Source organism: Ixodes scapularis, unplaced genomic scaffold (assembly GCF_016920785.2).
Source record: "Ixodes scapularis isolate PalLabHiFi unplaced genomic scaffold, ASM1692078v2 ptg002055l_1__unscaffolded, whole genome shotgun sequence".
NCBI classification, from domain to species: domain Eukaryota; kingdom Metazoa; phylum Arthropoda; class Arachnida; order Ixodida; family Ixodidae; genus Ixodes; species Ixodes scapularis.
The window spans coordinates 417,574-444,929 of NW_024610229.1; the positions used below are offsets into that span (position 1 = coordinate 417,574).

The window sequence follows — 27,356 nt, forward strand, 5'->3', positions numbered from 1 at the left end:
CTAAGGCAGAGATTGCTTCAGGACGTCACCATTTTGTCGCTGGTCGCATTTTAATGTGTTTTGTCCTTTGCAGGGGAAGCGGTTGCGCTTGCAAGTGAGATTTGCCAGTTTATATTGAATCAGTAGATTTGACAATGATTGCTACCCTAAATTTGATATTACGAATAATCATGATTGTTCTCTTCCGGGTTATGCTCCGTTTGCCAAATACAAACGCAGACTGAAACGAATGCCCCCTAAAAGCTTGGGTTTGGGCTAGTTGGTTGTACATCAAAAGACGTGCTGCGCTGCGAAGTTCTACAGAACAAACGCGTGCCCAAAAATTGAAAGGAAAAGGAGAAGTTTACACTGAGATGAAGAGAAACACAGCGAACACGAATGGGCGCAGACTAACGACTGTTTATTCTTTTCTTTTTCCCTCCTTTTCAGTGCATGAGTTTCCCAATGCGCGAGTTTAGAAAGGAGCGAACGCTATGAAATAATGATAAATGTCTTCATGAAGATGTGTGGGCTTTCGACTTTTGTGGTGTTTTTCCCTTTTCTGATAAACGTTCGGTTTGTGTTCAATTGCTGCTAGGCAAGCAACACTGCTTGCCTAGCAGTTCAGCGCCGGGACCTTACACAGGAAGGTCCCGACGCTGGTGCGGGCTTGGCCACGCCGCGTGAACGGCGAGCCCCGCCCAGTCCCGGTGCTGTGCCGTTCCTGCTTCAGGTCCCCAGCCCGACCGGCTCAGTCCTCAGAGCCAATCCTTATCCCAAGGTTACGGATCCGTTTTGCCGACTTCCCTTACCTACATTGGTCCATCGACTGGAGGCTGTTCACCTTGGAGACCTGCTGCGGATGTGGGTACGGTCCGGCACGAAAATCACACTCCCTCACTCGGATTTTCAAGGGCCGACGCGAGCGCACCGGACAGCGCAAGAGCCGCACTGCTCTACGGAGCCACCATCTCTATCTCGGGGCGAACCCATTCCAGGGACTCGATCTCCTTACAGAGAAAAGAAAACTTTTCCCGGGGCTCGCCCAGACAGCGAACAAAAAAAACACGTTCGTCAGACTTTCCAGATGGCGTGTTTTCGAGTATCCTCCTCCACTGTCGATCTGAAGCCATTATGTTAACTTCGTGCAGTCAAATTTATTGAAGATATTAATAAAAATTTTGTTGTTACTGCCTGGAGACTTAACATAAATAAAGGGCCGATCAACCTAAGTATATAAATGATAAGTAAATGCACCCCCAAATTATCTCAAGCCTTCTTTTTCGTTATCTTCGAGAGGGACGTGTATCAGTGATAAAAAAAACGGAAACATTATTTTTTTAAGCTGATTAAAATAACATGTCTTCCTCATGCATACTCAACTTCTCAAACATAAAGGAGTCTGTTGTGCATTTTATTTGATGAACAACAATTTTAGGTGTATATGGGCTGGATGAGTTTCGGAAAACCGACGGCAAGAAAACGACCAATTAAGTAGCCGTCATGTCGAGTAGACTATGAACTACTGCTTAGCTCTATTTATGATGAACAAAAAAAATAGCACAGATGATGCTTACTTGCAAATTGAATCGACTGTTATCTTGTAAAGAAAAAACCTCAAATGGCAGGCTATGTCGGAATTGTCCACTCTGATGCGCGCTATTTTAGGCCAGATCCGATGCGAATACAAGGCGCAGTCTTCCTATAAAAAATAGAGGGTCTGTCCTTAAAAGTTTTATGACATTTCGAAAACATTATTGATCTGAGCTCCGTTGCATCGCCATCACCTATATATGTTGCGAGGACGTCTCGATTTCATGATTTCCTGCACTGCAATAACTTTCAGAGTCGAAGAATACAGCTGGAACATTCTGCGATGCAAAGTTGTACCAATCACGCGTATTTTAGGCGACCCAACAGACTGATAACTTTTAGATTCAGGTTAAAATATAACACTAAAAACACAAAAAAAAATCAAGAAAAGACAGATATTAATGTAGTTTGTCATTTACTGTTCCATCAAATTTAAATAACGCAATTTATTTCTCGGTACCTGAATATAAGTGAATTCTAAAGATGAATATCTCTTTAGCTGCTGAAACCATTCTTTTTTTTTTAGTTTTGTACGGAACGCTGTTTGTTCATCTTAGCAAAAATATAAAATAGCGAAAAAAATACAAGGATAAGAAGTATACAGGACAGGCGCTCACTTTCAACTAGTTTTATCCAGGAAAAGTAAACGTACGTATATATATATAGCTTCGATTCAGGAAACGTGCCCACGGCAGCCGAGAAGGCAACAGCCTCGGATGGTTTGATCGTGCTTGAGGACATCAGCATTCCAGCTGAAGTATCTTCTGCCCTTAAGAACATTTGCGTGGTGCTGCTTTGCCTGGTGTATATATATATATATATAAATCAGCGCCTGTTTTGTATACTTCTTGTCCTTGACTTTTTGTGATATTTTATATGTTCTACATTAGTTTTGTGCTCCCCAAAACCGAAGCAAACCAATAAAACATTCGGTTCCACACTCTAATGGAAACTAAAAGCTTAGAAATAAAGAGGAAAAAAAAAGAAAACAATTCTGTAATAGGCTCATTCCACGTGAAACGTCCCAGACGTTGCGGTCGACCACCTCCGATTTCTAAAAAAAAATTCTTGGCCTTCGGCCACAATGTCCGTGGCATACCCTAAAATAGTTTTGACGAAAAAAAATTTGTGTTGACGTGAGCGGGATTTTAATTTTTGAAAACAGCGTGAAACTAGGCATCACTCAATAATTTACGAGCTTTCGTATCTGTAGTAAACTTTTGCAATAGCGTTTTATATGTAGAGTTAATAATAGAAAAAAAGAAACGGCAAGGCAACAATGAATATGCCTTCTTACCAACAATGCCTTCGAACTTGATAAGGTCATTATTTCTTAGCTTCCATCCACTGCGGCAGCGAATTCAGGTCTAATTTACTATTGAGAGTGCTATTAAACATATATGAAGCCATATTAACAACTTTTCTAAAAAAAGCATTAGCATAAAAAACAAACCAATAAAACACGCCAGTATAATAATTTAGCAATACTCACTTATCCTTGCTAAATCTAGAATTGTAGGAAAGTATTATCAGATTAGTGCAGTTCAATACACACACACACACACACACACACACACACACACACACACACACACACGCACGCACACGCACACATACGCACACAAACACACGCACACACACACACACAGATATATATATATTGTAGCGGAGACGCTGAGTGCGGAGTGAACAAAAAACATAAAAGAGAAGCAACCGGCACGCGACGAAGGGAATGCTCGTCGTGCTCGTGCGTGTGCGCGAGGCAGTTGGAAGCCAGCCACCGAAGATGTCGGACTTCTCTGTGCGGTGATTAAACCAGTTAAAAAGTTGTAACAATATATATATATATATAAACGAAATTGTGCAGATGAATGAACCGTACTTAATCCAATGAATTAAAGAATCCAAGTTTCCAGGAACCCGCCGAAAGCCAAGAATTGGCGGAGCGAGGATATATATATATATATATATATATATATATATATATATATATATATATATATATATATATATATATATATATATATATATATATATATATACCGGGTGTTCATTTTTAATTCGAACAGATTTATTAAAAAAAATCCGTAAAAGATGCACTGATACGGTTTGTGCAGGTGAGTTACACGGCCAGGGGGACATATTATAGGGGGCTAATCGTAACGATCAGTTGGCTAATTAGTCAAAATTCGTTAATTAACTTTTCAATTAATGAAAATAGACATATGGTTCCAATTATAAACTTGCTCAGCGTCATCGAAAAGCACTAAATCAGTCATTTTCTGAAAGACTTTGAGCGCGAGAGAAGTGTAGTAGTGCACTGAAGTTACCACTCGTGGAGCAGGTACAAGGCTGGGGCTAGATAAGCGACGGAAAAATCGCGCGGGTGCCTTGCCGCAACCGCTAGCTTTGTACCTGCTCCACGAGTGGTAACTTCAGTGCACTACTACACTTCTCTCGCGCTCAAAGTCTTTCTGAAAATGACTGATTTAGTTCTTTTCGATGACGCTGAGCAAGTCTCTAATTGGACCCATATGTCTTTTTTCATTAATTAAAAAGTTAATTATAGAATTTTAGTTAATTAGCCAACTGATCGTTACGATTAGCCCCCTATATTATGTCCCCCTGGCCGTATAACTCACCTCCACAAGCAGCATAAGTGTAACTTTCACGGATTTTTTTAAATAAATCTGTTCGAATTAAAAATGAACACCCGGTAAATATATATATATATATATATATATATATATATATATATATATACATACATATATCAGGGTGTCGAACCGGAACCGAACCGAAAACCGGAACCGAACCGGTATTTTTTCCGGAACTGAACCCGAACCCGAACCGTTATATTGTTATCGCGATGAACCCGAACCGGAACTGAACCGGAAAAAAATAACGGTTACCGGCTCATGTCAAAACGGTTCGGCCACGCGCTGTTGACAATGAATGTGCCATCAATGCCATTTATTTTTTAAGTGCCGTCAACTGACACACACCTCGCTTACATATTTTTCTTCTCCACTCAGTCTTAGGAATATAAACGCTGCATCCACGAATCTTGACAAACGCTGCATCCATGAATCTTGACATAGGAACCAGTATTGCGCTGGTCCCGGCTTGCACGGAAGAAAGAGAATTGGAAGGCTGTGCAAAAAAAAAAAAAAAAATCGCGTCACGGGATTTTATTTTTCTACAATCTCGTAAATCCTAAATGCTGCTGTGTGCTTATTTCAGAACACGTTTTTAGAACGTGCGAGTTCTTGAAGCTTGCTTCCATCGGAATGAGAAAAGAAAAGGCTGTGGAGTTTGACAATAATGCATCCGCTTTCGTATAGGCACTTAAAGCTAACGTATTTGTGAGACAGCGAACTCTTCTATCTTAATATTTATCCTATTACGTCCTTCTGGCGTTGCGTTCGGTGAAGTGTTTTTCATATTCCGTATCTTGTTTAATAAAAACTTCTTTAAGGGTCTAATTTGAGTTACCGAAGGCTAGTTCAAATAAAGAAAGCTGTATTTTCTCCCCACTGTTCCTTCAATTGCTTACACGCCGAGGTGGCGGGATAGTTAGCGAGTTCTACTTGTAAGTGGGTTTGTAAGGAGGTCGCGGTTTTTACAGCTACTGCGTCGGACCCAATTAGATGAAGTCCGAATGCGTAAACGTCGGTGAGGTAACCTTGGAGTGCACATAAATAAACCATTCCTGGTAGAAATCCCTGAGCCTTACACTACGATGTATCCCGTTTCGTATGTGCTGATTTCAGATGTTTTATTTGTAATTTATTTTGATGTTGCAATTTGTCATTTATAATTTCCGAACCGGTTCGCGAACCGGTTCGCGGATCGAATTAATTGAACCGGAACTGAACCAGAACAAAATAAATTTACCTCAGGAACCTGAACCGTAACCTAACCCGTATTTTTTTCGGTTCGACACACTGATTTATATACACGCGACAGACAAAGGAACACCACGTAAATGTTCTTAAGGGCAGAAGCTACTTGAGCTGGAATGCTGGTGTCCCCCAGCACGATCAAACCATCCGGGGCTGTTGCCTTCTTCTCGGCTGCCCTGGGCACTTTTCCTAAATAAAAGCTATATATGTATGTTTACTTTTCCTTGATAAAACTAGTTGAAAGTGAGCGCCTGTCCTGTATAGACCTTTCCAAAAAAGGGCACTTGGCCGGTTCCATTTTCAGTGTTCGTGCTTATGGCGCGTGATTTGCTCGCTTTCCAAAGCGACAAACGTGCGCGTTCTGGACTGTGATTCAACACGTGTGGACTGTGATTTTTGTAAGCAGTGGAAACGTCTATACTTCATGTCCTTGTCCTTTTTTCGCTATTTTATATCTTTTACTAAGATGAACCAACAGCGTACGCTGTTGGTTCATGGTTGGTTCATCATCGTTTGTTCATTATTGGTTCATCAACAGCGGACATTTGAACGCCGTAACGAATGCCTGCCAGTCAGCGAAGTTCTTCTTAGAAGGGAACCACAGTTTCGCGCTGCTCTCAAGAGCCGCTGGCGCCCCACGACAAAGCCGGACGGGCCCCCACTTGTTAGGCTGGGACTGACAACACTCCTTTATCCGCCGAGACATAGCATCGCGTTCCGTTTCCAACGTCCACGATCTCTTCTTCCTCTACTTCTTGCCACGGCTATATCGTGCTCGGTCCATGGCGGGGCACTCTCCTCAAAAAGAAATGTATAGAGATGCATGTTCTAATCGTGAACACGTTTGACCGAACTCCGTCTAGTTGGGTCAAAACTTTGACAAGTACAGACCTTCACAAACCAAGTCCTGCCACCAATTGTTTACAATTGGTGGCCCGACGTTCGAATAGATAGACAGCCACTTAACCATCGCCGCGTGTCAAGGGACTAGGGCACTCGAAAGGGGTATTCACACGAGGGAGGAATCCCGGGGATTTCTCGTGACACGTGAAGAAAACGTCGGGCTTTGCGATGTGCAAAAGCCACGCGTTTTCGTCTCGTGATGCGCGCGTGCCTCGTGTGAATATCCCTGAAGGACAGAACGTACATATCAAAGAAGATGCTGCTCTCCACTTGCGATAAGTCGCCCCTGATGAGAAAACAAAATCGGTTTCTGGAACATCGGACCCTTTACTGTTCAGGACGTGGTCTGTTATGGTTCCTATTTCTCTAGGAGGGAGGCGGCCAAGGATGTTCGTAATTATACGTTGATATTCGAAAGAGCGGAACATATATTTCCAATTTAAATCACATTTGGACATGGGATCGCACGAGCTCGAAACTTCGCACATCATTGTCGCGGGAGGCTGAAGTTATATTTCGATTTACGTGCACTTTTTTGAGGACCTAATTTTTACAACTCTGTGGTTTATCAGTCACGAGCGTTCTAATAATTTATTAGGGTGCCGCAATCAAACACTCCACAACTTTACGATTTGGACAGCCACTTCTTCTATAGTTTATTTCCGCTTATGGGGTCATTGCAGAGGGACAAAAGAAACGAAACGCTGCTTCGTGTGGCATGCCTATCAGTGTCAAACATGAGCGTTCATTGACGACATTGCTCTAGAACGTCGGATTATGACGACATAGAATTCTAGAGATAGGACTGGACTTGATGTTAATTTCCAACACTTTTAAAGATCGCGCGTGGTTGTTGCACCCTCTTTGCTGTTTAGGTTCTCTATTGGTTGACAACAAGGACGTTGTCAACAAAAAGAAAATGCGCTCAAAATTCTAAACTCATTTCACATATTACGTTCATAGGCTTTTTCTTTGTTTTAGGTTTCATGTGTTTCTACAGTACCCGTCGCTAACTGGAGCGAAAGCAGTGCAAATGAAAAAAAAAAATAAAATATACATATATATATATGTATACTTACAAACGTTTTCATTGGCTTCTTCAAGTCCAGATGCAGCCCATGCTTCAAGCGCGAGCTACGGGCTTCCAGCGTCCCTGCCAAGCACGCGCGTTCGTACACTGCAAGCACTGTTCAGGGCCTTATACTCGCGCCGGTATCATCGGCTGTCTGGACTTGAGCTGCAACGAAGTATAGTGTTACATGATGGGTGGAACCAGCTGAACATTTAAGGAAGGAGACACAGAAAAGACAACCACTCGCTGGACTACCAACTATTTTAATAGATTGTCCTCCTCTTCCCTTAGCGAAAACTAGGTTACTTTAAGTATACTTTACGGTCTTTTAAGATACTCATTCTCAAGAAGTATACTAAAATTGTCCTTAAAGGATGCTAGCCAAAAGTAGGCTTGTACTATTAGTGTCCTTTCTTAGTATGCTTGAAGTAAGTACTGTAATAGTATACTTTTAGTAAACTAGCTAAGACCTAAGTAGCTTCTAAGTTCATGCGAAGCGTCTTACTAGTAGCCTGCCCTGGGTATCTTTTAGTGCACTAGAAGAACGTTATGGAAGTAAGCTGGAAGGATCTTATAAGTATTCGTGCAGTGACTTATCAGTTGCCTCTCTAAGGTTTCTTTTAGTGAACGAAAAGTTTACTATGGAAGTGCGCTGAAAGGATAATCGGAGCATGCACCGAGTATGCTTAGCTGCGCTCACCATGAAATGAGGACAACATTGTGCTTCGTCGCTGTGTCTGTGTCATGAAATGGCGTCAGCAGCTCGCGTTGTTTCGAGCGCTGTGGCGTTTCAGTGCTGTACGTGAGCCCCCTGATCAAGTTCTCAGCGTTCCGGTGGCAGGCGTGACCGACTACGTCTGCGATTGCACCGTCCCAGAATGAGTGTAGTGACCATTATAAGTTGCGCACACGCTGTGGACGCGTAGCTTCCCGGCGTGGCGATCAAGAAACGAGCCGCCTGGAAACGAGAACAATAGTTGCGTTGACGCAGTGGTTACCCCTCACAAGAGCGCAAGAAAAACTGTGAAAGGTACGTTTAGTTGATATCTTCAGGAATATGAAAGGTAGCCGCTGCAGTCTCAGCGTAGTTGTTGTCGTTTCCAGTTCGTTCTGGTTACACGGACGCGGTGAGCAGCCTGCAACAGCGAGTGAGATACGCTATCTACCGTTTGATCCACCAGCTTCGGGAGGCTGATATCAGATCGGGGTCACCAATGCGGACGCACGCGTCTTCACTACAAGTTGTTCCCCCCCCCCTTTTTTTTCAGAAAAAAAAATCTTGTTGACTAAAATAACCCGCAAAAGTCAGGAGCTTGGCGGATGAACCCGAACACCGCGTGCAAAGAAAGTGATTGCTTGGTGACAATCAACAAATATGCGAGCATGACCGACTACGTCTGTGATTCCATCGTTTAATCATCAGTGCTACGTGTTATTTGCCCCACCAACATCGACGAGCAATCTTCTGTCGTCGATAGTTCACAGTCGGATTATAAAGCAGTGCAGTTTGTGTAGTGGTGCACCGGGTCGCGAAATCGATGCTCCTGAGTTTCGTCGACGCAGAAAAAACAAGCTCCATCGTGTCTGCGTCTGAGAGCTCCGCGTGGTTTCATTGCAGTGTTAAAATTTGAGTGATTTGGGGTCTGTTGCTGTCGTGACGCGTTTGAGTTCTTGGTATTTCTATCAGTCGTGAGCGTGACCGACCACGTTTGCAAATACGTCGCTTTTTAGACTTAAGCTAGGTGGCGCAAGCTACCGCCCGTTACAAAGTGCGTTGCAAGGTGCCGCAGTAGTATCCATACCCATACAATCATCCAGATGGTGCCGGATTGATCAGCCGTCAGTTTTGTTGTCTTTAAATAAACCAGTTTTTTTATGAACGTTCGATGATGTTACTTCGAAAACTTTAGCATTCAGAAGTGGGATTACCGCTGAGCCTTCCCGGAACAGTGGTGGCTGCGACAGCCACGTTCACGCCGACGAACGTGAGTCTTCTTCACGGGCGGTGATGCGCGTCCATTGTTTCCGCCACCGAGGAGAGGCCGTTCAGCCCGTTGACTCGACGAGAAAGCAAAGCCATGGCCGCGGACCGTGAGCTCGTACGGACCCTAGCGTCGCAACCGGGCTTCGCATCGGTGACCGCGATGCCAGACTTGACGGCGTCCATTCCCGCCTTCTCTGACTCGTCGTCGGCAGCGAGCGCCATGAAGTGCGCGGGACTGGGAGGCCCATATCAACACGGTGGCGGCGCAACGCAGCCCGGGCGGAGCGATGAAATAACGCTCGCTGTTGCTTCATCGAAGGTGAGCGGGACGGCTTGAGTGGCATCCAACGACCGGGAAGCGACTGGAAACTTGGTCGAAATGGGCTGAAGAACTACAGATGGTGTTCCCCGATGATGACGATTCGCACGCTACGAGATGATGCTCCGGCGGACACAGACCGGGTGAGTCCGTCGCTGATTATTTTTTCGACAAGAGCTTCTTCTGCTCGAAGTGTGACGTCAAGGAAATGAGTTTACAATGGCGCAGCTTATAATTGCGGAACTTCGGAACATGAACCGCGCTGTGATCCTGCGGCTTCAACAGCGACGTTCGCAACGTCTTTCGAAATTTTGCAAAAACTTGCTGATTTTTTTTCTTGAAATCACTCGTTGCAGAAGAAGCAGCCCACAAGAAAAAAAAAAAAAAAGAAAGACACTGTGGAGGACAAGCTTCTCAAAAAGCTTCGCCAGGAGCTGAAACGTCACAGGGTATGTATAACATTTTTGTTAGAAAGTGTTAGCTTTATGGAGAGCACATCAGATTTATATAATGTTGCCATTTTGGTGCTTGGTTGGATATATTTTAATCAATGTCATTATTGCTTTTTCAAGTGTACTTATCAATTATTCATTCATGCAAACTGCAAGCTGTTCAGAACGCTGAAGTAATTGGAGACTGTAGATATACTGTTTCAGTAACCTTTGCACTGTGAGGGCAGATGACATATGATGTTATTTTCCTCAGCATTAGAAAAAGTTGGTGGTCAACGGGAATGCAACTTTGCGGGTCAGTCAGAGGTCACTTCTGGGAAGCAGTTGCTTAGGACTTCCAATGTTATACTTTGTTGTAAAACTCTGATAATCTATCATTACTGCTTATATTTTCTGTTTATAGCTCCGTGCATCTTCTGGGGATCCTGAGGACGTTGCATCACAAGCTCGAGGACCTGTCTTCGCTGTACCTACCCTGGCCTCTGCTGAAGAGGCCTCTGCTAGGTCCAAGGAGGCCTGGATAAAGGAGGGCGAGACCTGGGCCAACAATGTCGAGACCAGGGCCAGTGAGCCTCAGACCGGGGCCGAAGCCAGGGCTAATAAGGTCAAATCCTGGGCCAACGAGGCCGAAGCCAGGGCAGGGCCACCGAGGCTGAAGCCAGCATGGAGCAGGTTGAGACCAGGACCGACCTGACTGGGGGACGCTGTTCTATGTTTACACACAGTGTCAATTTTCATGCCTCAATTTGCTGTTCTCCCTACAGGAATAGCTTGTGCATTTCTCTTTAAAGTTGCAGCTGTACATAGGTGAAATGGGGCCACTCATAGTATGATATAGAGTGGCAGCAGCATTCTTACTCGATTTGGGAGCGGTTTGTGAAGCGGCGTGTTGACAGTGAGTGCCCGTGTCGAAAGCAGTGAATTATGCACAAAAATACTGAATGTCCACAAGGAGAGAAATTTTGAAAATAAAAGTGACAGCCACTGAACTGAGCTGACTAAGGTCAGGGAATGAGATTTGAGGGGTATTGGGGTGGCGAAGCAGTCTGAAGGGAGAGCAATATTTCTAGTGCAAGTTAAAGGGCTCGGATAATTCCACGAATGGTTTCTTTATAGTGAGTATACACGTGTCCAGCATGGGATTTCAGGCTTGGATTTCACAGCTTCATGCTTTCCCACCATTCATATTAAAAGTTTGAAGTCTAGGAGCAAGTTTGGTGCAGTGTTTGCTTTAATCGTGTGCATTTTTAATTTTCCTTAATGTTAAACCAGGTGTCACATGTGTGTAACTTCAAAGCACCTGTGATTTCAGTGTTGACTGTTGAACCAGTAATTTTCTCATAATTTGATGCTTCCTACCGGCAGGTGTGCCACCCCTTGTTGCGGCTATGGAGACTCGTGGAGTGGCAGGCCCTGTGGTTCAAGAGGGTATTGTGTAGAATATGGTATGTAACAATTTTTTTTCTTCACATCGCAGTTAAAGGAGTGAATCTTTTATCTTGTCTTTTTCCTAACCGTAATGGCTCATTCACACGAAATTTTGACGCTGGGCGTCAAAATTTGATCAGATTATTTTGATGCTCGAACCACAATCGCAGACTTTTGACGCTGGGTGTCACAACTCTGTGGAATATCCTGTGGCAAGCGGATCGATCAAAGACCTTTTTGATCTTTTTTTTTTTCGTTTTTGCTGGAGAAAACTTTTTAATTGGAACAAAAGGCAGGAATTGTATTGCCATATGTCACACCAGGGAATGTCAGCTTATGTGCAGCAAGAAAATGAATTTCGGCGACGCGAGGATGTCTCGTGCAAGGCTCTGTCACATGCCTCCTCAGCTTGCAATGGCCTTGCCGGTTGCCTTCCTTGTCTTGCTCGGCCTTTTCTGTCCTCAGCTACAGTTGGTTTGCGACAGCACACTGCCTTTTGGTGCCAGGGTAGGTAGGGGCAGCTTTTAAAAAAGGTCTATTGCATCCTTTGTGATATAGCAGACGTTCACAGATCATTTTAAATCTCGCTTAGCAGACGATACATCAATGTCTTTTTTGTTGTGTTTTCGTCGGTGATTGACACTTCATGGCAGGCGAAACCAACACAATTTAGACGAACTTGAGGTTTTAGCACCGATTTTCCATGTCACCTAAAAGGAGTTAGTGTGAAGCGCGGATAGAACACGAGTGTCATGTCAGCCTTGACTGCCCATTCGGTCAGAACACGAGTCGCACCTGATTGATGATGCTTCACTAATTATTAATCTTAAATCTGTGCTCTGCTCGGTCCCCCTTTTGGTCACAGAAAATCCAGTGCGTTGACTTCCCAAACTCTTGTTTTTCTCGCACTTACAGGCAACATATTTGCAAACAGTCTTTTAGCTCCTTCACTCTCGCCAAGACGAAAATCAGACCCCGTGCTGTGGACAGCTTTCGTTCGGTGCTCGCATATTTCTTGGTTGTCACTGAGCAATGAGCATAGGTAACCTACTCAAAATAATGCATGGTGTTTGTCAAAAGTTGACCTCCTAACTTCCTCCGCCGACACACACTGGCACGGCAGGGTTGTACTAAGGAAACTGATTTCCCAGATACATCATATGGGAACGGCAGGGAGTAGTAAGCCTCAACATTATAACTTACAGTGCGACTAGGACAAAGACAGACAGAGGAGAAAACACAGGACAAGCGCTGAACTAGCAACTGATTCTATTGAAAAAAAAAATACATATGATGCTGCTGCTGCTCAGGCAGGCATGCCCCTCCGTGGCCCTGGCGCTTCTTCTTTCACTCAACACGATACCAGCCGAGTTATCCGAGATCCGAAAAGCCGATCTCGCTCTTCATCAAAGTCACTGTGGGCTGGCTCACACACAGAGATCCGTTTTGTGTTATGTAGTATGTCTCCATCATTTCTCGGGGTAGTTTTTGGTTGTGTCGGAACATCACTGTCATGTTGTTAAAAAAGGGTTGGCATCCGCAATCCCGGCAATGCATCGCAAGATGTGTGTGAGCGGTTCCTTTCGTAGAACTGTGGTGTTCTCGTAGTCTTATCTTGAGGCAACGCCCAGTTTGTCCTATTTAGGCAGTCCCGCAGGAAAACGGGATCTTATAGACCACACCTTTTATGCAGGCGACAAACTGCATTCCGTGTTTGATGCTGCTGCGGCTGAGATGTAGGATCGTCATTTCTCGCACGTTTGTTGACTGTGGAGCACACAGAGCCGAGCTTGTGGCAGGCGGAAATATCGGCATTCACATTGTATCTCGAGGCGACTTTCTTGAGTCCTTGGGAAAGGCAGTGGATGTATGGTATGACTGAAGTTTTCCTTTTCTCTTTCTGCTCGAGGTCACATTGCTCGATCTCTGGATCTGTTTTAAGGTATTTCACGATTTTTTCGCAAGTTGAAGTATTGACCGAATTAGGATACCCCGAATCCTTGAGCCGTTGAATTTTGGAAATGAAGCGGGAACTTAATTTGTGGATGCATGTGCTTGTTAAAGCTGTCCTCAGACAGGGAAATGCGATGCCTTGTTTGACGAGTTTAGAGTGGGCTGACTGAAAGTTTAGAAGAGCCTTTGCTGTTCTGGGACTGTAACACCAGCAAACATGATCATCCCCCTCTTTGATGCGGAGATTCAGGAACTGAATAAGGTTCTTTTTTGGGGCTTCATAGGTGAATCGAAGTCCTTGCCCTTTTTTCGTGAAGATCTTCAGCACATCGTCAAGCTTCTGATGGAAATTAGCCCTCTCAACGAACACCAAATAATCGTCTACGTACCTAAACACTTTCTTGGTGTTTTTCTCCAAGCAAGGTTCCAGATCCCGATGGATCTTGCCTAGGAAGATGTTACTGAGCACAGAGGCTACCCTCGACCCTATGCATACTCCGGACTTCTGTATGTACACCTTGTCCTGCCACCCGATGAATGTGGACTTCAGCCCACTCCAAACTCGTCACACAAGGCATCGCATTTTTCTGTCTGAGGACAGCTTTAACAAGCACATGCATCCACAAATTGAGTTCCAGCTTCATGTCCCAAATTCAATGGTTCAAGGATTCGGGGTATCCTAATTCGGTCATTACTTCAGCTTGCGAAAAAATCGTGAAATACCTTAAAACAGATCCAGAGATCGAGCAATGTGACCTCGAGCAGAAAGAGAAAAGGAAAACTTCAGTCATACCGTACATCCACCGTCTTTCCCAGGGACTCAAGAAAGTTGCCACGAGATACAATGTGAATGTTGTTTTTTCCGCCCGCCACAAGCTTAGATCTGTGTGCTCCACAGTCAACAAACTTGCGAGAAATGATGATCCTACATCTCACAGCCGCTGCAGCATCAAACACGGAATGCAGTTTGTCGCCTGCATAAAAGGTGTGGTCTACAAGATCCCGTTTTCTTGCGGGCGTGCCTACATAGGACAAACTGGGAGTTGCCTCAACATAAGACTACGAAAACACCACAGTTCTATGAAAGGAACCGCTCACACACATCTCACAATGCATTGCCGGGATTGCGGATGCCAACCCCTTTTGAACAACACGACAGTGATGTTCCGACACAACCAGAAACTACCCCGAGAAATGATGCAGACTTACTACATAACACAAAACGGATCCTTGTGTGTGAGCCAGCCCACAGTGACTTTGATGAAGAGCGAGATCGGCTTTTTGGATCTCGGATGATTCAGCTGGTATCGTGTTGAGTGAAAGAAAAAGCGCCAGGACCACAGAGGGGCATGCCTGGACGAGCAGCAGCATCATCACATGTATTTCCTTTTCAATCGAATCAGTTGCTCGTTAAGCGCTTGGCCTGTGTTTTCTCCTCTGTCTCTCCTTGTCCTAGTCGCACTGTAAGTTATAATGATCTCTACCGTAAACTCGCCCAATTGTCCATTCTGCTAAGCCTGAACAGCTCGGTCTTTTTTTGGTGACCAAATTCGGTCGGCAGCAAGACTGCTTTTTAGAAGTGTGAACGAACCATATGTTCTAGCAAAAAATGTGCCTATTAGAGAGGTTCAACTATTAGAACCATAGCTATACTTACTGACCTTATAATGTGAGGCCTAAGTTTCCACATTCCACCAGGATGTGCGAAGAGGTAGGCATTGGAATCTATGGAAGAAGCTTAGCAATGTTAAGGCATAGAAAGGTAATGGTTCTTTAAACAGTGCTAACTGTATTGTTGGTTTCATTTCTGAATTGTTTCGTGTTGTCTCTGTTTCTGTCGTGTCCTTAAATCTCAGTGATTTGCTTTGTTCGTGGTTTGCAAGGTTTCAGCAGACCCGTCCTCTTTTTTAAAAGGTTAGTTTTTTTAATTAGATGCTGTATATGGGGTGTCTGTTCATGCAGGCTTAGGCCATCCCAACAATGTCAGGACTGCTTTCTGCTGATCATTTTCATAACCTAAATATAATTCTGTTAGAACCCAGGAAACAATTTTTGCAACAGATATATCCCTCATTGCCTCTACGCATGCCTTATAAATTCTGGGAACTGGATGGAAATAGTGTATTAGGTTCACCACTATTTTTCGATGATTTTCCGAGTGATGCTGCCACACTCCACGAATGCGGCCAGGGGAAGTTCTCATTCAGCCACTTTAGGGCACGCTGCATTCATTCGGTTGAGGCGTTTTCAAAGCTGGAGGATATAGTAGTGTTTCGATTATATGACTTTCAGGAGACTGCGCGACAACATTGGATAATCCAAAAAACAACAATTACGGGACAAAGATATGCAGAACTTCCAAACAGCCTTTAAGCTGATAATCTGCTGGAATCTGAAGAAGCTAGAACCCCCATGCAACTATGAATGTAACCTAGAAATTGTGTAATAGAGGTGCCAATCAATCTTTATTATCACATTGGAACTTCAAAAGAAATCAGTGAGTTTCTGCTGACTCGTCCAGTCGTGCATAAACCAGGGACGCATAATTGGGGTTTTACTGTATCCACTGTGGGACACATTTCATGCTCGATCGCATAATGTGTAGAAGTTTCTTAAAAATTTCTGGGTGTTGCCTTTAAGGACTAGCATTTTCAAAATAAAAACAAACAAACAGGAAACTGCTTTAATAAACGACGCAGATCAAGCCTGGAATGTGCTCGACAGCGGATGTTTTCTTCAGCTTCGATAATACTTCCCCAGTCGACTGCTGCATGCTGCAAGATTGCCAATTCAGAACTTCCGGAGGCTGCAGTCATAGAGTGGAGAAGCGTAATTATAGTTGGAGGCACCTACTACAGTCCATGTGCATGTTCTCTTAAAGGGACACTTGCATGGCAGTTAGGGATATAGCTAATAGTAATCAATAATATTGAGTACTATTAGCCTTGGCACACTCGCAACTGTTGTTCATTTGGAAAGACAATTTACTATATCGGCCCCTTCGGCCAGCCTAGTCATCATCACTTCGCGCGAAGCATTTTTGTTTAATAGTGCGATTGATGCCTCACTTACACACTCTTTTCCTTTTTCCTAAATATCATATTCCTCATGCAGTTCTCTGCTTGTTTTGTCATTGTATCTGGCAAGAATCTTAACATCGTGCAACACCAAGGAACAGGGGCATCTACTGCAGTGAATGGCGAGGTGGCCAGACAGGCTAGCTCGCGTGGCAGCCACGTGCTCATGGGCATGTTCATTCATGCATCCACAAATTTATTCTTGTGTTTTATGCTGCAAGGCTCAGACGGCTGCTCTATGCTGTTGATTCTGTGGCAGAGCTGGGCCATCTTATTGGATGCCAAGGACACCACAGGAATGCGGTGGCGCTGACCGACTTCCCTTAGTTGTGTGAAACTGAGGCTATGGTATCACAGCTGGTCTTACATTGGATTTCTCACGAGTGGGTTTGTTTATCCAGGAGCAAGCTACCTGCAGATGTGTATAATTCAGGTCGCCAAAAGATTGTTAAATAAAGTTGAGGCATAAACATACCTGCTCGTGAGAGGCCCAATGTGAGACCAGATGTGGTACCATACTTACACTCATACCTGCCAACTCTTCCGAATTTTTTATAAAATGTACAAATTGGGACTAATTTTACGATTTTACAAATCTTGCTCCAAATCTTACAAAAAACTTTTTTTTATTTTTTTTTGTTGTTTTTGTAACTCCGTTGTTGGTGGTATCTTGCATTGCCACAAGAGGGCGATAGGTACCGTCTACAGCAGCGTCGTGGTTTTCACTATCCGTCTATCCGGTGGCCACGGATCGAAAACCAATCCAAAGCTCAAAGCCTTTGTTCGTGTGTTCGGCGGTGCACTGGCGCACGTTGGTTCAGCGTGTTCAGACGTTGTTGGGCCTCGTTGTTTCGGCCAGTTTCGAGGCAAAAAGTATGGCGTCTGTGTTTGTTGCACGTGTAACTGTAGCATCCTCCTGGTCACTGTGGCTTCGCGGCGCAATGCCGAACTCGAAACCTCAAAAGAGGTACTTTCAGGTGTTCCTGAAGTCCTACACGTCGAAATTTCTGTGCTTCATGCCGCCCAAAAAGCAAGAGAAGTTTGGATTGTGTAGCACGTACACGTGTGATGTAAGCGTTTCGCACGCTGGCCAGGCTAACATTAAGCTGCACATCGCTTCGCGTAACCCCCCCCCCCCCCGGCCGCAGCCGCGCGACTTTTACGAATTTGAAAGTCCACAGGTTGGCAGGTATGTACACTGTGTCACACAATTCAAGGAAGCCGGTCAGCGGTACCGCACTACTGTGATGTCTTCGGCACACAATAGGATGGCTTGGCTCTGCCACAGAATCAACAGGCCCAAGGCCCGCCGTCTTAGCCTTGCAGCATAAAACACAAGGATAAAATTGCTGGGTGTGTTTTGGGCGTTGTGTATCAGATACCAATATTGTGAGGGGCAGTGTATATGGGCCAGATGTGTGAGTGACCCTGCCCGTGAGCATGTGGCTGCCACGCGAGCCAGCCTGTCTGGCCACCTCGCCATTCACTGCAGCATATGCCTCTGTTACCCGGTATTGCATTATGTTAAGATTTTCGCAAATACAATGACAGAACAAGCAGAGAACTGCATGAAGCAGATGAAATTTGGGAAAAAGGAAAAAAGCGTGTGAGTGAGGCATCAATCGCCCTACAAAAATGCTTTGCACCAATGTGATGGTGACTAGCCTGACCAGTGGACTTTATATAGTAAATGTTCAAACTAGCCTTATTACCCTCTTTACTATTAGCTAGCTCTCTTCATCAAACACTTCCTTACCACCAGCATGTCATGGCCATTCGTGCACATGCGCTCATCTAAAAGGCATTCATATGGATGTAATGACCGTATTTGGTTCTATTTTTATGTTTCAGATAACCTTTGGAGACATAGCACTTCCTGAAGCGCAGTTGAAGCATGTCGACACGAAGCAGCCATCCATTTATGTTCAGGAACTCGTGGTCATGGTATTTGGAACTGAGGCCCTGACAAACTGCTGCCTTACTGGGTCGGCAATGAAGGGAAAGCTTCCTAAAAAGGGAGTTAAGGACTTGATAGGTGAGTAAATTGCCGTAAAGAAGAAATGGCAAGGCACTATTGCAATCAAACTTAACAGGAACAAATACTAAGTCTACTCTTGACATATATTGGACTTAAATCTTGGACAAAAGCTCACCAGACAGAATCTCACCGGTCAAAAGCTCACCACGGGAAAATTTGATGTTGGTCTTAACACGAGTGCAGACAACTTAGGTGCATGCGTGCGACACTAAAACACAACAATGAATTAAATCTGATAGGCACATGGTTTGTTGATTAGACTGGAAACAAGTTTATCGGTTGGTTAGAAAGAAATGCAGTCCCGTACAGGCTGCCTCTAGCAGTCTTGGTAGATCTCGGTGTACCTGGAGCCCCTTGCAAATATTTTCCAGACGGTTGTAGCATACCTTGAGTCAACCCAGATTGATCTTATCGGCTTCAGCTCCACTCAGTTTGGTGACCTAAATTTTTGTCCCAAATCGTTGCTTCTGTGCCTGTTATGGCTTACCTGTCGACACCGTTGCATGAGATGGGGTACCACTTCTAAAAATAGTGCAATGTCCATTGCGTCCGCACTTTGGCCCAGCTCGTGATTCACCGGGTAGCCAAAAAAAGGAGGTGAGCTATTGTGTGGGTCTACGAAAAAAAACGGGTGAGCTTCTGTCCGGTGAGCTTTTGTCTGGTCACCATTGGACTTGTGTCTCGGTACTCATGGATGTTTTTTTTTTTTGGCTTATATTGGGGGAGGTATTTGTCTTTTTGTGCCATTACGTCTTGCGCTACACCTCTGGTTTCCAATAATGTGCCCCAGTTCTAGCATACTTTAATTTTTGCCTAGATTATAATTCACTCTGATGTTCCTTCTGCTTAATTTTGATCGTTGATTTATATCAGCGATTAAACTTAACGAAACTTCAGTATTGTTTACTTTTGTGTACAATTTTCAGAAGATAGCTGACTGTTTACCCCAGCTTTAGGCTGCTGAATCTTTCAAAAACTTTCAGCTTGTTCAGTTGTTTTTAAAGTAATTGTTTGGTACAGTATGGCCTCAGTTGGTTTTATATCAGTAAACCCTGAATTATAATATAAAATAGATGTCAGAATCAAAATTAAAAAAATGTGGTCATCTGTGTGTTTAAAATTATTGTCTAGCTACGCTAGCTCAGACTTTCTAGCCAAATATCCTGAGACACTGGTTCTCGAACAGGGTTCCTAGTACAGTATACTGAGGGTTCTTTCAGCACCTGAACTTCCTCAATCGTTCCTACACCATTGTCATACACTCAATTGCAACAATGCCAAGAGTGGAAGGGGCTCCTCGGCTAACAATAACAATAGTAAATTTTTGTTCGCTGATGTCAGAAAGTTTGAGAGTCCCTGTCACAAAGAATATTATGTTTGCAGGCTTTTAAAGGGGTTATGAAATAGTCTTCAGACTTCGGCTAAGTAAGTGTGGCAGTATCTCACCATCGCATGTGCAGTGAAGATCAGAAAACAATTTTTTCCAAGGTGCACTAGTTTTATTTAAAAAATTAAATAGACTTAAGCTTGGGGGGCCCCTCAACCTTTAGAGACCTTTCCAGGTCACATGCGTGTGACATGAATTGGGGCCAAATGAGTGAATGACAACTTTTATAAAAACCTTAGCTTCAAATTGGGCAGATACCTGCTCAACTCGCTAACTCGACCACTATTGGCGCCAAGCCAGTAGTTCCTGTGGCCACGATAAGCTGCATGATCAAAAATGGACCCTTTTTTCCTTTCTGATTACGCAGTGCAGTCGCGACATTTTGAGGGATCACGGTGTGTTTTCTCGTACTTGTGATAAGGTAAAAGAAATAAAAGTAACGAGCTCCAGACTGTTTCCACAGTAAACTTGTTTCATGATCCCTTTAATGCATTGCAAATTGACGAAATGCCTTGTTTTACATTATTTCACAGCAGCAATATTTCACAGTTGCCAATAAACATAGTCATTGGTCCCCGTGCTCAGTATATTTAGATGATTAACTTTTTGTTGTTGGTTTCTCTTTGTGAAATTTTCTAAAATTATGTGGACCTGAAGTATAATTTTAAGTAGTATTATGTAAATATGGAGTCTTAAGGCAAGTTTCTTAATTGTCTATTGTCTTCTCTTTTCAGCTTTTGTTACTGCCAATTCCCTGGAGAAACTCGGAAGTCCGTGAAAGAATACCTGTAAAGGAAGTGCAGCAATGCTTCCTACACTCAAAACAAAGCCTGCAACACGCAGAAAAAAAACTGCAGAATGAAAAAAAAAATTAGCTTTCATTTTCATTCATTTCGCGCATTGGCTTTTTTTTTTCTTAAATATGATTAGCGATTAATTTAGATTTTATTTAACAAGTGCATTAACTTTTTTCATTCATTTTACTTCAGTCATGTAGGTGATGTTACTTCAGTCATGGTAGATGATAAATATTGTAGGTTTTATATTAACAGGTGCAATACTATTTTTACTCGTTTTTCTTCAGCATGATAGTTTGTAATTATTTTTTTCTTCTAATAAGAACTTGTTTATAAAGCTTTAAGTGCATCTGTAATATTTGTAAGCCACTAAAAGTATTACGTTTTTGTTCCATCGTCAGTGTTTGTTGTAGGCAACATGTGTTCATTCTATTGAAAAAAATATTTGTTTAATAAAAAGTTCTTACTTTAATTTGTCATCACTTTGAACTCGTCTACATTAAAGCCTGTAACATAATGCATTTCAGTTTCGATAAGTGTAAACCACTGCAATTGCTAAATCAATATAATTTTCTACTTTTCTTATCTGGAATTGGTCGGGAATAAATTGGTGAAATGCTTTAAAAGTTCTATTAAGTGTACCCCCGATTATATTTGAAAGCCTGCTTCCAAGTTTAATCCGGGGTACAATTTATAGTACCAAAGGCCTGCATAAAAGCATACTAAAATTCTGCTCAGAACTGTACTAGAAGAAGTATCCTAAAATGTTACTTCTGAAGTGCGTAAGAAGTGTACTAAAATGCCTCTTACAGGCATGCTTAGAAGTATCCTAAAAGGATAGCGAAATGTTACTTTTGAAGTGCGTAAGAAGTATACTAAAATGCCTCTTACAGGTATGCTTAGAAGTATACTAAAAGTATGGCGAAATGCTACTTTTGAAGTGCGTCAGAAGTATACTAAAAACCGGCCAATTTAGAGCATCAAGCATACTTCTGGAAGTGCAAATAAAGTATACTCTAAGAGCCCCGGTTTTTCGCTAAGGGCGGCCACAACGGTTGCACACCCAGGCTGGTATTGCGGGCCATATACAGTCGCCGGCCATATGAGCTCCCTCGGCCGAACGCCGACCGGAGCAGCGAAAATCCCGCATGGGGCGCGTCAAGCGTTGCCCCATTTTGGGAGCCGGGCTATTGGGACCAAACCATTCCGTTATCAAAGGGGTGGACGTAGGAAGTTTAATAGCAATCCGCGTTTTGGAACGTGAATCTGAAGCACGGCCGATTACAATCCCTCTTCTGGTTGTAGGTAAACGCAGACGGCTTATCGAAATTCTTCACTACATAATATCTCTGACGTGTTATATGCTACTTTGTTATTTGCAAAACCGGTTTGTCATTTTAGATATTTCCTACCCGAAGAGTAGTCCTACGCACAAGCCCCCCTTTCTTACAATCTTTCTTATACCTAGAATAGACAATGATAAGCGATTTTGAAATAATTTAGTTATGTTATAAGGATATGCTATAGATAACAAAAAGAAAATATTTGTGTCGAAGCAGAATAAAGATTCAGGCACTTTTCATGAACGCGCTTTATCGAAGAGACTCCATTGTTCCGCGCTCAGTAGCGTGTTGCTTCGCCAAGGGTAATTCTCTACACGATGACTTTGCAGATGGCTTCCTGGTTGTTCACTTCTCGCTTTACGAGGGATCATTGTTGTCATGCCTAATATCATATCAAACATAGGGTTCTTACATTTGTAAGCATCGATCGAACACTGCTGCTTTATCTACGCCTAAGGCAAGCTCCAGTTTATCAGCAGTTATAACATCATCTCCAAACACTTGGGGCCAACACCCGAAAACGGCAATTCTAATCGCCCATGTTTTTGTGATTCACACTTCTAAAGGCTGGAATTAGGGATGTCGCGAACCACCCTAGGTTCGATTTGGAAAGGTTTCGATATTTGCGAAGCGAACTGAGGTTCGATTTCGAAAAATTTCGATATTTTCGTACCGACCGAGGTTCGATTTCGAAAAATTCGCAACTTTTGACCACAGCGGAGTTTCGAATTCAAAAATTTCGAAGCTTTCACGGTTTCTAAAATTTCGAATTCGAATATTTCGAATATTTTTTTACTTCAGGTTCGATAAATTCGAAGATTTTGAAATTCTTTGTAAAAAAAATTCGAAAACTTCGAACGCTTCGAATTTTTATAGACATGAAGTTCGAACAATTCGAAGATTTCGAATTTCTTTTTGCATAAAGTTCGAAAAGTTCGAAGGTTTCGATTCTCTTTTAACGCTAAATTAAAAAAAAAAAAAAACTTCGAAGATTTTGAATTTCTTTTTAATCCAAGTTTTCAAAGTTCGAAGTCCGATTTTCAAGTTTTTCCACAGTTTCAGTTTCAAATAACGTTTTCACGACGCCCTGGTTTTCACAAAATCAAGTTTAGAAAAGTTCTGGTGTGATATCTAGATTCTGCGAAGTTGGTCAGGCAATTAAATGAGACGACGAGTGTCCCGGACGTGCTAGAATATTTGCCAGTGCAGAATTGTGACCGCCAGCCCCGGGGGGGGGGGGGTCTTTAACCTGCATCACGCAGTAGTGATTGCACGAACACACTGTTTTACGAGACTCATCCAGTTCGAAACGGCCAGGGGCGAGCAGGAGGTTGAGGCTCAGAAAAACCTTGAAGCGACCTGGCAAACTAGCTCGCCACCCCTTGCACGCTGGTAGTAATCCGATCCGGTGAAGTTTATAATTGCCCTGGAGGTTTATTTTCTGGGACGGAGGAATCGCCTCGCAAAAAGCACAAAAGCCAACACAACTCGAGGTCGAGGAGCGTTCTACCATACAAGTGGCGTCGCAAGAGGAAAAACGGGGGGAAAGAGGGTAGCGGGGGAGGGGGGGGGGGGGGGGGGGGGGGGGGGCGGGCTTCAGCCTTTTTCTCCACCTTGCAGGTATTTCGGGCTGTTAAAGAAAACAATACGGGGAAAGAGGGCGTGGTCGAGCTTATTTTAATCTGAAATTATTTATGCATATGTATAGCTACTGTCGCTCTTCACTGCATAAAAGATCGAGTAGATGGTCATTCTCGAAAACTCGTTGTCAGAAGGCACTGCTCGTCACATGCTTAGTGGTTCGGAAGTTCAAAGCTGTCTTTTCGACCTTAACACCTGTGCCGATAGTAACAAAAAAAAAAAAAGAATAAATTCGGGAATAAAAAGCAGGAGAAAAAAAAACAAAAAAAAACTATCAAGAATTCGTCGGAAGTGTTCTATTCTTGCATATTCAGAGGTTCAGAACTTCGAAACAAGTTTCTTTTACCAAAATGTGTACAGGCTAAAAGAAACACGTCCCAGGAACGTGAAGCGAAAAAAAAAAAGTTTTCTTTTAATGACGTGCTGAACTTGAACACTATTAGAAATCTTCTCCCATGAGTTAATTTATTCCTTAACGTGAAAAAACAATGAATATATTATTTTGTATTCTGCAGATGGCAATGATATGTACTGTCTGTGGTGTTAATTTAAATGCAATACCTCAAACAACTTAGACGAAAATAAATATCAAGTTTAGGTCATAATTGCATGCAGATACATGTTTGGACATTTCTTCGAAACTCACGTTGAATAGCAATAATCATATCTTAAGACGGCACTTACCTAGGCTATACATAGATCATTCTTAAAAAAAGTATAACATATCTACCCTATATAGCTCCGGCTGCAGCGTGCTTCAAATCTGGCTCAAACGATAATCGTCAAAATCCCGTCGTCCTTCCTCGCCCCTTGGGGGTTTATTTCTTTAAACCTAAGCATGCCAGCACATTGAAATAAAAGACATTGTCTTTCGTGAGGAACGCAGCACCGCGTGTAAAGGTTCGAGAAAAAAGAATTACGAATGTACCCCACTACTTGAAATCAAATGAAACCGTCCGCCGGTCTTTCGAAGTTCGACGAACGTCGAACTTTTTCCCTAAAAGTTCGAAGTTCGTCGAACCTCTGAGTTTTCATAATTCGAAAGTTCGAAACTTTTCGAATTCTCTTCATAAATAAATTCGAAAGTTCGAAATTCATCGAATTTTTTGGTCAGTAAAGTTCGAAAGTTCGACAAGCATCGAACCTTGCAGCGCAATAAGTTCGAAAGTTCGAAAAATATCGAATTTTTTAGCGTAATAAGTTCGACGGTTCGAAAAGCGTCGAACTTCTTAGCTTAAAAAGTTCGAAAATTCGACCTCCGTCGAATTTTACGACATAGACAATTCGAAAAATCGAAATCTTTCGAACCTTTCGAACCGCTTGATTCGATCATCGAAACTTCGATTCGAAAAAAGTTCGCGGCATCCCTAGCTGGAATCCCGATAAAAGCTATGCGTCCACCCCTTCGATAAAGGAACGGTTTGGTTCCAATAGCCCGGCTCCCAAAACGCGGCAACGCTCGGCGCGCCGCGTGCGGGATTTTCGCTGATCCGGTCAGCGTTCGGCCGGGGGAGCTCATATGGCCGGCGACTGTACGGCTACCACCGTAAAAGGCGTCAAGGAAAAAAACTCGGACGGAACTCACCTTGCCAGTCTTTCCCTTTCGGACGATAACATTGTCGCAGCTGTGGAAGTCACCGTCTTCGCCGGAAAACGCTGCGGCAGCGTCCGGAACCGACGCTCCACTGGGGCCAGCCTGTTCGCACTCCACTGGGGAACCCTCGATCACGACCCCCGGAGGAGAGACGCTCCGGCGGACCGCCCGACGAGGGCTTTCACGCCGTCCTGTGCGCCGTCCCACATCGCGGGACCGGGCCCAGATATCCTTGGCGCTGCTGGAATCTTCTCCCGCAAAGACCTGAGCGTCCAGCAACTTTGCGGCCGGCTCCGGGGTCGGTCGACGGCCTTGGGTGCCGGAAGTCTGGAAATGACGCCAAGTGAGGGTCCCCTTGGCTTTCTGGCATGTCGTGGGATGCACGCTCCGAAAGTTTCCCCAGCAGGAGTTCGAGGTCGCCCGGGCTTGAGCAAAGCTCCGAAAGCAAGGGCCCACCACCTTCTCTATGCAAATGCAGTGCTTGACTCGAAGAGACCATCGGGGCCGTTGCCAAAGGTGCAAACATGCTGGAATGTTCGGAGAAGCCGTCGGTTGGCGTCTCGTTCAGGGTGGTTTCGAAAGACGTCTCCTCCGGGACTCCCAGGGAGTCGCTCTTCGATGCAGCTTGTCCTTCGAAACTAGTGACATCAAAAGGCTCCGAGTCACCGAAGAGATCAAAGCCAGAAGTGTCGGGTGACATGGTTGAAACGCTTTCTTCGAATCGGGAGACAAAGATCTCGATGCTGTGATCATGAGCAGCCTCTTGAGACTCTGGAGGCTTGCCGCGCGAGACATCATCGACGCTGCCAGAGAATGATGGCACGAACGGCTGTTTTTGGTCAAATTCGTCGGAGCTCTCTCGCAGGCGCGAAGACTCGTCGCAAAGGTATCTGGCAAAGGGGCGCGGAGACTCGGCGGAAAGGTAATCGGTTTCTGACACAACGTGCGAACTGCAAGTCGAAGTGGCGGGTGAGCTCTGTTCATCCGCGTCGGCAGCTGCGGGAGGCGTTGGCACCGCTGAGCCAGAAGTGCCCGGGACGTCCCACGGCTCTGGGGGCGGGCATGCCCGATTTTCGTCGTGGGGGCGAGCGACCGTACCACCAGCGGCTTTTGCGCGAAGGCTCTGCGGTCCAGTCATCACTGGACACTCGAACAGGTGCATCACCGAGTAGGTTTTCTTCTGGTAGCGCTCCTTGAGGGCCTGCCAGGTGTGCTTACCGGCAAGGCCGGACCTTTCCAAGCGCTTGTATACTTCGTTGCCTCGTATAGGCCCGGGTTCTGCGGCCATGAACTTGGCGATGCTGATGTCTTCGCCGAAGGAGAAGTTTTCCCTCACCCGTATTGACCTCAGGCCTCTGATCCGGTGCGCGGTCTCCCCTTCGTCGTCGATGTCCTCGACGCCGTCCTCCGGAGAGGAACTCCGCGCTTCGACTACGAAGTTCTTGAGCGGGACTAGCTGGCCGCGTTTGGAGCACTCCCTGACGAACTCGGTCGAGAAGACGAGGTCGGGGCCGCCCACGGATACCGTGGCGCCGGCGGGCACCAGACTGATGGCTCGCGGGTTGACGCCAGGCTGCACGAGCATCCCACCACCGTACTCGATCATCTCTCGAATCTCTTTCCGCTCCGCGCACGGAATGAGTGAGAAGCACATGGGACCTCCTTCGTAACGGGTGAAGAGATTTCGGCTATGCGTGACGACGTTGGCCATCGCTCGGGGAAGACTTCGAACCGCTTGTCAGCTGCCGCGGTTGCGAGGGGCGTTTCCGTCAGGGGAGACGATTTCCGGCCCGGTTTTCGACAGAAAGCTGTGCCGCGCAGTGTTGCCAACCTATTTTTTGAAAGTACCCCACGCCAGCCTCCAGAAGTCCCTACATTACCCTACACTCTA

General features: G+C 44.4%; 1 pseudogene; it reads right to left on the minus strand.

The window, feature by feature from the left end:
* Positions 1-27,199, minus strand: LOC120839867 (annotated as a pseudogene).
* Positions 27,200-27,356: the final 157 nt, after the last annotated feature.